This window comes from Pseudophryne corroboree, chromosome 10, assembly GCF_028390025.1.
Source record: "Pseudophryne corroboree isolate aPseCor3 chromosome 10, aPseCor3.hap2, whole genome shotgun sequence".
Classification (NCBI taxonomy): domain Eukaryota; kingdom Metazoa; phylum Chordata; class Amphibia; order Anura; family Myobatrachidae; genus Pseudophryne; species Pseudophryne corroboree.
In genome coordinates, this window is record NC_086453.1 from 91,528,933 (window position 1) to 91,541,134 (window position 12,202).

The 12,202-nt window shown below is 41.0% G+C and overlaps 1 protein-coding gene across 4 annotated transcripts in view; it reads left to right on the forward strand.

Moving 5' to 3' along the window:
• SYT3 (synaptotagmin 3) overlaps nucleotides 1-12,202 on the forward strand; it is a 475,850-nt gene that overhangs the window by 122,394 nt on the left and 341,254 nt on the right. For 2 of the 4 annotated variants that reach the window (XM_063942589.1, XM_063942590.1), the window contains exons 2-3: nucleotides 2,081-2,304; nucleotides 5,237-5,371. The gene's annotated coding sequence lies outside the window, so the exon portion shown is untranslated. The remainder of the gene's footprint in view (nucleotides 1-2,080; nucleotides 2,305-5,236; nucleotides 5,372-12,202) is intronic. The other 2 variants (XM_063942591.1, XM_063942592.1) reach the window with 2 other exon arrangements.

Genomic DNA, 12,202 nt, shown 5'->3' on the forward strand with positions numbered 1-12,202 from the left:
TATACCAGGACAAATAATAACAGACCAAAAAGGAGCGCTTCCCATATATATCAATAGTGTTGTTTTTTCACATTGTATTTTCACACTTTATGTATCATTAAGCACTTCTTGGTCACAATTTATACAGTGTACCAATAAAAATCACTTACCTATGGATGGGAAGCCATGTAATTGTTTATATTTATTGGGTCCTCGGAGACATCACGTGCCCTGCAGCAGTGTTTCACTAATCCAGGTGTCATGCACTCTAATGTTTTCAAGAGTTTTGGGGGATATCCTATTAGCCCCGGTAATTTACCGGGGCTAATAATCCCACCGGGGGCTATCTAATTATCCCCGATAAGCCGGCATGAGAACTGTATCATCCGAAAGCACACAGGTTTCACTGAACCTGTGTGTTTTCAGGAGATCAGCTTTTTGTTACGAGCGATCCATTTTGGATAGCCTGTAAAAAAAAAATCTGTGAAACATTGGAAAAAAGTCAGAAAAACGTCATTTTTGTCCGTTTGTTGGTCCTGATGTTTTACCAGGGATAATTGGATATCCCCCTTTGTCTGTGTAACCAGTATGTTAATTACATGTCACATGTGCATGAATAAAGAAACTCTGAAAACATGAGCTGGTGGGGGTGCAAGAGAAATGAGTTATAGGTAGTTGTAGCATACCATATATACAAAAATAATCACCCCTAAAATGAATAAAGATATTGAAATATGGTGAAAAATGTGATAACATATAATTAAGTGAAAAAATTGAATAAACGTTCTGACCATGTTGTTTTTTTAAACCACCAAGGTTTTCAGCAAGGTAAAGCTATTCAGATTGCTTAGTTTGTGAGTACAGTATATGCACTTTTTTTCATCATATAGGGGTCTATTAATCATCACTAAATTTCTACAAAAGTAGGTGAAAATGTTTTGGGTCCATTCATCATGAAGGTAACGCAGGAGATATCACAGATATCTCCTGATTACCTTTCACTTCCGAGCCGGCCAGGCCTCCCCATACACTAGTATGGGGACCTCATTCACCGAGCTCTGAAAAGACAAATTTTTCGGAGCTTGACTGCAGAGCATCTGCACATGGCGAATACTCCTGCACCCCTGCTGCTTACCTATCGGAAGCAGACTCGGCTTGCGAACAGGGATCCTCCTGGATCCCGCCACCCCTGTCTGGCTCCTTCCGCCGGATACGTCCTTCCGCTGGATACGGGGGCTTTGTGCACCTGCGTGAACCGTATTTCATGCAGACACACTAGTACTAGCACTGCCGAATCTTTTCACTGCTATGAAAGTAGCGGTTAAACGATTTGTGGAAACAGCTAATTTTCAAATCAGCTGTCTCCGCGCCGGAGCATTGATGAATTGCTCTGGCACTCGCAGCGAGTCAGAATGTTACTTATCGTGGGACGCCCCGGCCTTGATAATTAACATGATGAATATGCCCCAAAGTGTTGAAAAAGAACGAGTTTTACAATAAATTCTTTAATCATCTAATTGCATTTGCATTTCATTGGTGATAAAATGTGGAGGAATAATGGATTCAATGATTCACACAAAATCTCTTTTTGGCAAATGGGATTATATATCTACCTACCACTGACTCTCAATTTGCTCATTAGTTGCTCTCATGCTATTGTAATGGTAACAAGGAGACCTCAGACACCAATGGCGCATGATGCTTTTGGTGCTCTACAGATGGGTCCACGGTTATCTTGGCTAGTTTGCTGCGCCTAGGCACAACATGGTTTATTAACATAAACCCTTCATCTATAATTCTCAGCAGCAATACAATACAGAGAACAATACAGCAGGGGATTAAGTCCTATTAAAGTTCAAGATAAACGTGGACCCATCTGTATTTCGCTGTTTGTCTTATAGAAATATGTTTCTTATCCCTGTATCTCCCTATCTTTTTCATATAGTCATGCACAGAACAGATATCTTTATCGTAGCTCCAATTACTCTCCATGTTTCTGATTCTGTCAAACACCAGTGTCTATCATAATGAATGTATTCCGTCTTATTTACTTGGATTTCTGCATTCATTTGAGAACAATAATTGTATTTGATCTTTCCAGCAGCTGGAATCTTCAGGGGCCGTCTGCAAGGCAACAGTGGTTTAACTAGGTAAATCTTGGCCACCTATCAGTCCATGAGCAAGCAACAGTCGCTAGCCTGAAGTGTTGGAAGTTGAGACGATCTCATGAGAGGAGTACAAAGCCAATGGCAATGTTTCTCAGTTCAAAGGAGACGCTACGACTGGAAGAAAAAATCCCTAAAATGATGTGAAACTCTGTGAAAGGTGAGCGAGAGAATAAGAACAATGTGATATATATATATATATATATATATATATCTGTGAGCAATTTCATTTATTTACAAAATTATCTTGCGTTCAGATCCACGGTAATTAAATGGATAGAGTTTATCATAGTGCGAGCATGCTCAAAGAGTATAAAAAGAGGATACATCAACATTACAATAAGATAATTTAAACACAACAAAACAATAAACAGTTTATTTTTATTTTTAATTTTTTTTTTTTAATTTATTCATCCACCAAACTATGGGGAAAATGAGCTAACAGGAAAAAAAATCTTACAAAACACAAGCAGAAGCTACAAATTATATTGCAATTTTCAAATACCAGACGTGCTATAATAAGTATAATATATAATCCTAACAACTAGAGTTCAAGATCAGGAAATGGGAGAGAGGTACGCACGTGCCTTGAAGGTAAAATGATCAGGTTTTATAGAAGAGAAAGCACTTTATTTTGTTCCCTTATACTGGCGGCTGCTTCTGTAACGTGAGACGTCTGTAGACTTTAGTTTAGTGTTGATTTGTACATTTCCTTCTGCATTATTTACTAATACATTGCTTCTTTCTTTGTAGCTTCCTTGTGAGCATTCAGATATGTCTTTAAACTACTCAGACTGATAACAAGCTAATAAATTAAAGTGATGTGAAACAGACAAGCCCTGTCATCCTCAGCTGGGGTGGTAGGAAGGAGTCTGAGAGCTGCCTTTTACTGCAGGGATCAGGCTACAGTAATGGGTCAGGTGGTTATCTGGTATATACCAGAGTGTGGCAGTATGATTTCCGAAGTGCTACTATGAATTAATTATCCTTATGCTAATTATTATTATTATTAATAATAATAATAATAATAATAATAATAATAACCTTTTATTTATAACATAATACCTCTAGTAACAGAATTCACAAATTTTATTATAGTTCTGCATATTGCATATGTTATGATCTGCCACCTTTTTGTCATCAGACTATCCAAGGATGGAGAACATCTGGACTGGGGTCGGAGAAGCCCAATAAGTACACTTCTCTATTTACAATGTTGGGAAATTCTATTCTTAAGGTGGTTACACACTGGTAGATATATCTGCCGATCCATTGATTGGCAGATACATCTATAGACGGATCGGGCAGTGTGTTGAGCATACACACTGCCCGATCCGTCGGTGGCTGACGTCATGAACTGGGCGGGCGTGTACACATGCTCGCCCAGTTCAGCTGTCAATCACCGCCGGCCGCCGCAGCATGTGTATGGGCGGTCGGCATACACACACAGCGACACGCCAGTATATCGTAGATATATTGGCCGTCGGCTGTTCACAGACGTATCGGCCGCACACACTGGCCGACGGACCCGCGATATATCGGCCGTTCAAGAGAACGGCTGATATATCGGCCAGTGTGTACCCACCTTTACTTGCTCTAACAGTAAAACATAACTGATTTCCATGAACACTTCAGTATTCAGTGACCAAATGATCTCAAGTGACAGGACTCTACTGTAGCCTTTCACAACCATGACATCCAGTTCATGCAAATTCGGAGAGAACATGTTTTTTCCATGAGTATTTTTTGTTTTACTGTTGCTTTAAACTACCGTATGTGGCTGCTTTAAGTACTGCCGTACACCTGCTCAGTGATGTTGAAAGCAAATTTGCGATAAAGCGGGATATCCAGTTAGTTGCGAAAACATGGTTTGTGATAAAGATGGGGTTTTTATTGTGACCCACAATAAATGGGTATCCAGTTGTCATTGAAAATGGACCAGCGATAATTCTCCATAGGTTTTACAGCAAATTTGCTTTCACCATCTCTGAGCAGGTGAACAGTTGGGGAAAAATGTGGGAATTTGGTTCAGAACCCCTAGGACGCCCCTCTGACTAATTAGGTACATAGAAGTTTTTAATTACTTTTCATTAGCCAATAATGACATCATTTTTGGGGCCAATAAATGCAAATGATGGAAATTGGGGTACAAGGTATGGGGCAGGTTTATTGGGGTGTTTTATGATTAGGACAAGTGTTTTTTTAGGCTTGCAGGTGGGAACTGTCATTTTTTTTTTTTTTACTTTTTTTTTAAAGTACCTATAAGTGACCAAAATATATACTTATACCCATTTTATGTATCCGTAATTTAATTAGAAAACGTATTTTCCTTTCTATCATTTAAAAAAAATACATATAACAGCTATTTGACCCAATTTAAGTCCCCAAATAGTCGTTATCCTATACTATTTTGTGTTTTTTAGTGTACAGGCTGATTACACCATTTTCACCTACACTTTTCTCTGGTTTTGGCAGCTAGAATTATCACACAAATCCCATTTTCGTGAATTTACAATAGAATACATGCGTAAAACAGGAGAATGCATACCAGCGGATAGCCGTGAAAAGTCTGATCGCAATAATTTACAGAGTTTTCGCGTCTAATAGGATACCTCTTAAAACATTGTGGGTCCGTTTTTGTGAACAATTGAATACTCACTTATTGCGGGTCATAATAAACCCCAATTTTTTATCCCAAAACTGCGTTTTTGCAGCTAATTGGATACTACCCTAAGGAGTCTGTTTACTAAGCCTTGGATAGAGATAAAGGGGTCTATGTACTAATCCTTGGAGAGAGATAAAGTGGATGGAGATAAAGTACCAACCAACTCCTACCTGTCATTTTTCAAAAACAGCCTGACAGTTATGAGCTGATTATCTCTCTCCACTTTATCTCTCACCAAGGCTTAGTAAATAGCCCCATGTATTCTCTACCACACACCCCCTAGGGTTAATTTATATCAGAAGCCACTACTATAATACTGTTAATTGTAAGATTATAAAATGTAACTTTAAATATGGTGCCTATAGCAGTACAGATTTATCTTGGTCTATAGACTTCTCTACAGTACATATAATTTTTCTCTTGCCAGAATCAAGCCACCTACGCAGGACTCCAGATACAGCCCAACTTCTCACCACGTTGAGGACAACAATATTGAGCCGTTAAGTCTTATCATTTGAATGGCGGGAGAAAATCGGCTACTCCCCAGCTTTCTCTAATACAGGTTCATACACATTTAATTTCTGGGCAAAAATGAAGCAGGGAAATTAGGTATCTATTAAGTGGAAAGCAGATAGACCTCTGTCCTGAGAAGATGTAGAGTAGCATGTGTGAACTGTTTTAGGTTATTTATGATGTAGCTTCATAACTCTCTTTTAGTTTGTCTTTGTTCTTTCCAGGAATGATAGAAATTGCTTGGTAAAAACTAGGTTTATGGATACTAATGGCAGAAACAATCTTTACTGAAAAAGGTGTAAGTACACAAGATAGGTCTGAGATCTCTAACAAAGAGATTAGCCCGAGGTAGTTATCTGAGAGCCAGGGGTCAAGAGCCAGAGACATAGTCATCCTAGAACTAGGGGTCTCTTCCATTGGGCTAAATAGGCAGCTGCCCAAGGGCCCCAAGACTCTATAAAGTCCCATAGCCGAACCCACTCCCCCCCCCCACACTGCTGGGAAGCCATCATTACCAATCGCACTCCCCAATGTTGGACAGCCGTGGCCGCAGATCACGACCCCTTTCCATGGACATCAGAGCGACCACAGTCATTGATAGCAACCCCCCCATTTTCTATTCCAATTTCTCCTGGGCTCCCGCTGATAATACCCGTACCCTCCCCGGACATCATAGCCGCCACTGATAGCACTCCACCTTTAACAGCTGGAGAATCAGTAGGAGCCCCTGTGCATTGCTTTGCCCAGGGGCCTGCATTGCTGTAAAGATGGCCTGCTAGGGGCCATAGCACGGGAAGACTACCACTTAGCTACAGGAAAAAGAGTGTTGGTTCACAGTAAAAGCCCATACCCACTTGTCAAGTGTAGAGCAGTTTACATATTAAACTACATAAGCTGACATACAGTAGGTCTCATTCTTCATTATCCCCATTTGTTGATACACCGCAAGTAGATCCTTTATTAGTCCTAAGCACGAGTGCTGGAACTACTGTATAAGCAAAAGAACAGCAGAGAATATTTTCCACTTGAATCTGATCAACCAATAAATCTTGGTTGATCGGATTCAATCTTGGTTTGTGGGTAATTCTGCTGTTTAATATTTATATATGGTTCTCCATTATCTTTTATTAATTTATGCCCTTCTACTTATCCTGTGTCAACGCATATCCCACTTCCACTCCACTTGGCAATGAAGGGACAGTTCATTGTGCGTTATTGTATAGATTTGTAAAGAATAAAATGTTTACTATTATGTATGCATTATATTCTGCCAAAAGGCGGGATGTACAGTACTAAGCAGGAATATGTGGTCAGACCTTTTGCGCAATTCCCCATACAGTATGTGCTCAAGGTTTTGGCAATCATCTATTGTGCTCGATTGGCAACGCCATCTATAGATGGCATTGCCTTTAGAAGCCTATGGGCTCCTTTCCACAATGAGTACCCGGAGAGGGAACTGAAGGGATCCCACTCTGCCCCCCCAGAGTTGCGCATGCCCTGGCCACATATGCACAAAAGCACTCCTGGGTCATAAATCTATAAGTCCTCATATTTCGAGCTACAGCGCTTGTCAGGAGTTCTGCATACGGTATAAATAAACACAGGTACGCATGTGAAAAGGGGGTTGGATGTCAAGCACAGAATATGCTATGCATTATACATACCGCCCATAAAGTGATGTCTTTCAACAGTGAACATACACCTAGCTCTTCTGATCAAAGGGCCACATGGTATCGTCATTGTCCTACTTTGACCAAGTTTTTTCCTATAATAAATATTCTCTTTGAATACTATAGGTAATATATCAAAGTCACCAACATACAAAATTAAAATAAATACAGTATATAAAATAAAAACTGAAAAAGAACAGCCAGAAACAGCATAATAATAGTGAGAATCTGTGTAAAGTGCAACCATCCAACACAAAAGCTATTAGCACCTGATTTATGGATTACTGTCATCCTTCTCCTGACACAAAGGTATCTCTTCCATTGCAGGATGTGTGCTAAGTGAGAGGATTGGGTGTTCCCTGTAGAATACTGGACAAGAGCATGTAGTAAACTATGTAAAACAGGCATAAATATTTTTGCAAGATACAATAAAAAATTAATTACACAATAAAAAGTGCCCTCCACATCCACGTTAAAAGTCACCAAAAAGCTTGTGTACTGGATATTACTCCTGTCTAAACACACAATAAAACAGAAGAATAATCACCATAGGATTGTATAATGGATTAGAATCAAATCCTTCAGTCCAGAGTGATGGATGACTATGATGTAGACTATGATGCTCTGCTTCTCCTTTATGTATTTGAAAAGAGTGCCTCCTCTACCCAGTACTTATAGGCTAACAAGGTTCAAGGCAGACCACAGAGAAGACAGACATACTGTAGGGGGTCATTCAGAGATGGACACAGATCTGCTTTCATCTACTCACATGCTGGTGGCCGCCCAGCACAGGCAAGGCTATCCAGCGTGTGTGTGATGCTGCCCGCAATACATTCACAATTTAATTGCCAGTGCATCAATTAGTTGATGACCCCTGCCTGTGCAGCCTGGCTGTGCTGGCAGGTGGTCTGGCGCCATATTTTTTCTTGGAGTGGCTGCATGTGATGACATGCAGCGCTATGAAAATGGTCTGGACATGTCTGAGTTATCCGGACCGCGCCCACTAAATGCTGCGGCGCTGCAGCCCCCGACATCCGCAGTTGTCAATCACTATGCACAGACCAGATGGATGCGGCTGCTGCATGCGAATAGGTAAAAATACAAATATGTCTGTAATATGCTTTTCACAAAGAGATTTTGACCCAGTAAAATGACGGGGCAAGCCAGCTTAGCCTGGGTACTTTCTCTTTGTGAAAGGGTTTACGCGGGTCAGACTTGCTGGGGCTTCAACCATGGTCATGACTAGGGTCAAGGATCCAGGGCTTTTGACCTGGGTTAACCATTTCACACAGAGAACGGACCTGGGTTAAGCCGTCATGGCCCAGGAAATTCCCAGGTCTAAATGCTTGCCCCGGGTATTTCAGCTCTTGTGTGAAAGAGGGTAATGATCTGGGACTGGGATCTAACCTGTGTTCCAAAGTCCCGGCATCTTTCTGAAAGCGGTATAAATTTCTTATGGTAGAATATGTGATGTTGATATGACTTACAAAGTGAATGAAATATAACACATATAATTGGTTTGCGAATTCTTATTCAGTTTAACAAATTCTAATATTAAGCAAACATAAATTAGTGAAATTGAATATAAAAGTACTGAAATGGTAAATTACTAGACAATAATATAAAAAAATTATAATAGAATTATATAGGGCAGAGGTTCTCAAATGCCATCCTTAAGACACACAAATGGTCCAGGTTTTAGGTATATCCATGGCTCAGCACAGATGGTTAAATCAAATTGACTGAGGTGCTAATTAAGTCACCTGTGGCCAAGCAGGGATAAACTTAAAACCTGGACCATTGGGGTGTCTTGAGGACCGCATTTGTAAACCTCTGATATAGGGGGAGATTCATCAGACCATTTAAAAAGGACAGGTGCAGTTGTTAAACATAGCAACCAATGAGACGTGCAAGATAAAACTAACTATACTGTTGAGTGTGATTGCCTGCTATGGGCAATATCTCTATGTATGCTCCTTCGAAGACTTGATAAACTTTACACTACTGGTATATGTCCGAATGAGAAAGTCAAAACATAAAACAATTTATGTATAATAACTGGATAAGAGTAACAGGAGCTGACGATAAGAGTTTATATGGATAGATTGTCAGTGATCCAGTGGTAGTTGAGTAGTAGGGACAAGAAGGCTCTGCGTCCCATTCTTTCTTTCTTTCTTTCTTTCTTTCTTTCTTTCTTTCTTTCTTTCTTTCTTTCTTTCTTTCTCTTCTGCAAGCCCTACTGTGCCAAAGACTTCTCAGTGGTGTTTTGTCAAAGTAAATACTCTGGACGTGATGATTGCTGAGTCAGTGAGTCATAGTGCATAAATCATGGGTGGTGCATGATAATGTTTGTGAATCAGTGAGTCAAAGTACAGAGGTAATAGGTGGTGCATGGTGAAAATTACTGAGTCTATAAGAGTCATATTGCAGAGGTAGATGGGTGGTGCATGATGATGACTACTGAGTCAGTTAGTCACGGGGCAGAGGAAGTGGGTGGTGTATGGTGTTGATTACTGAGTCAGTGAGTCGCAGTGCATGGTGATGATTATTGAGTCAGTGAGTCATTGTGCAGAGCTAATGGGTGGTGCATGGTGATGATTGCTAAGTCAGTGAGTCATGGTGCAGACATAGATGGGTGTTGCATGGTGGTGATTGCTGAGTTTGTGACTCACAGTGCAGAGGTAAATGGGTTGCACATAGTCATGAGTGCTAAATCAGTGAATCACTGTGCAGAGATAGATGGGTGGTGCATGGTGATGATTACTGAGTCAGTGAGTCACAGTTCAAAGGTATATTAGTGGCACATGGTGGTGAATGCTGAGTCAGTGACTCATGGTGCAGAGGTAGATGGGTGGTACTTGGTGATGATTGTTAAGTCTGTGAGTCACGATGCACAGGTAAATTGGAGGCATTTGATATGCTGGCTGTCGGGGTCCTGGTGCTCACCATACCGACAGCTAGCATACCGACAACTATTCTCCTTCTTGGGGTGTCCATGAAACCCCTGGAGGGAGAATACCGTGCCCGCAGCATGGCGAGCGCAGCGAGCCCGCAAGGGGCTCTTTTGCATTTATCATGCTGCCTGCATGCCGGTGGTCGGGATCCCGGTGCCGGTATGCTGGGCGCCAGGATCCCAAGCGCCGGCATAACATACTACCCCAGGTAGATAGCTGTGGCGTAGTGATGACTGCTGAGTGAGTCACATTGCAGAGGTAGATGGATGGCACATGGTGATGATTGCTGAGTTAAGTGAGTCACAGTACACATGTAGATAAGTGTGGCATAGTGATGATTGCTGAGTCTGTGAGTCACGGTGCAGAGGTAGATGGGTGGCACATGGTGATGACTGCTGAGTCAGTAAGTCACAGTGCACAGGTAGATGGGGTGTGCATGGTGATGATTGCTGACTCAGTGAGTCACGGTGCAGAGGTTGATAGGTGGTGTATGGAGATGATTGCTGAGTCAGTGAGTGACGGTGCAGAGATATATAGGTGTGGAATAGGGATGACTGCTGAGTCAGTGAATTATGGTGCAGAGTTAGATGGGTGGGTTATGGTGATGTTTGCTGAGTCAGTGAGTCACAATGCAGAGGTAGATGGGTGGCACATGGTGCAGATTGCTGAGTCAGTGAGTCATGGTGCAGAGGTACTGTAGATAGATGTGGCATAGTGATGATTGCTGAGTTAGTGAGTCATACTGCAGAGGTAGATGGGTGGTGCATGGTGATTGCTGAGTCAGTGAGTGATGGTGCAGAGTTGAATGGGTAGCACATAGTTATGAGTACTGAGTCAGTGAGTTACGCTGCAGAGGTAGATGGGAGGCGCATAGTGATGATTGCTGATTCAGTGAGTAATTGTGCAGAGGTAGATGGGTAGCTCATAGTAATGAGCATTGAGTCAGTACGTCACGGTGCAGAGGTATATGGATTGCGCATGGTGATGACTACTGAGTCAGTGAGTCACGGTGCAGAGGTAGATGGGTGGTAAATGTTGAAGATTGCTGAGCCAGTCAGACACATGGCAGAGGTAGATGGGTGGTGCATGGTGCTGATGTGAGTCAGTGAGTCACCGTGTAAAGGTAGATCGGTGGCACATGGTGAGGACTGCTGACTCAGTGAGTCATTGTGCATAGGTAGATAGGTGTGGAATAGTAATGATTGCTGGGTCAGTGAGTCACAGTGCAGAGTTAGTTGAGTACCATATGGTAATGATTGCTGAGTCAGTTACAGTGCAGAATTAGAATTGTGGTGTATGGTGATGATTGCTGAGTCAGTGAGTCACGGTGCAGCTGTAGATGGTTAGTGCATATTGAGTCACAGTGCAGAGTTAGATGGGTAGCATATGGCAATGATTGCTGAGTCAGTCACAGTGCAGAATTAGATTTGTGGTGTATGGTGATGATTGTTGAGTCAGTGAGTAACGGTGCAGCGGAAGATGGTTAGTGCATATTGATGAGTACTGACTCAGTGAGTCAGTGCAGTGGTAGATAGGTAGCACATAGTAATGAGTACTGACTCAGTGAGTCAGTGCAGTGGTAGATGATGTGGTACATGTTTGCACTATTGATATATCTACCAGTGATGCTAGAACAGTGCAGAGAGGTCTTTGCCTGTTAGGGAAAAAATTCGGACACTTAGCATTGTCAGAGTCCTTTTCAGTAATCTGTGCTTATTAGGATTTCTAAAACAAGACAAGGTCCTTTATTACTTGCATAACAAAGTATATAGAAATATATTTTAATGACACTTTAAAAAAATAAAAACAAACAGCTCAATATTTGGATCAACATAGCTACTGCAGGGACAACTTAAAGATAAACATTTCTTGATAACAGGAAATATAATTACAGAACATTTAATATGTAAGGTTTGTAAAACTATTCTACATTTAATATTTTAATTATATGTTAATCATACCTGCCTAGAGAATTACTGGAAGACGCCGCAATTTTAGGGAGTTCTACCTGAGTCCTGAGACATTACAAAGAAACAAAACAAGTACCAATCCGTGCGCAGTAGAAAAAAATCAATTACTATTAAAAAAAATAAAAAAATTAATATTGAATAAATCAACCTTAATATAAAATTATATAAATAAAATAGGTTATTACAAATACCTTAGAGTGACCACATTTGATGAATGATAAAATTGACTGTTGCTAATTAATACATATGCATTAGAATTAATATTCTAAACCATCTGTCATTGTCC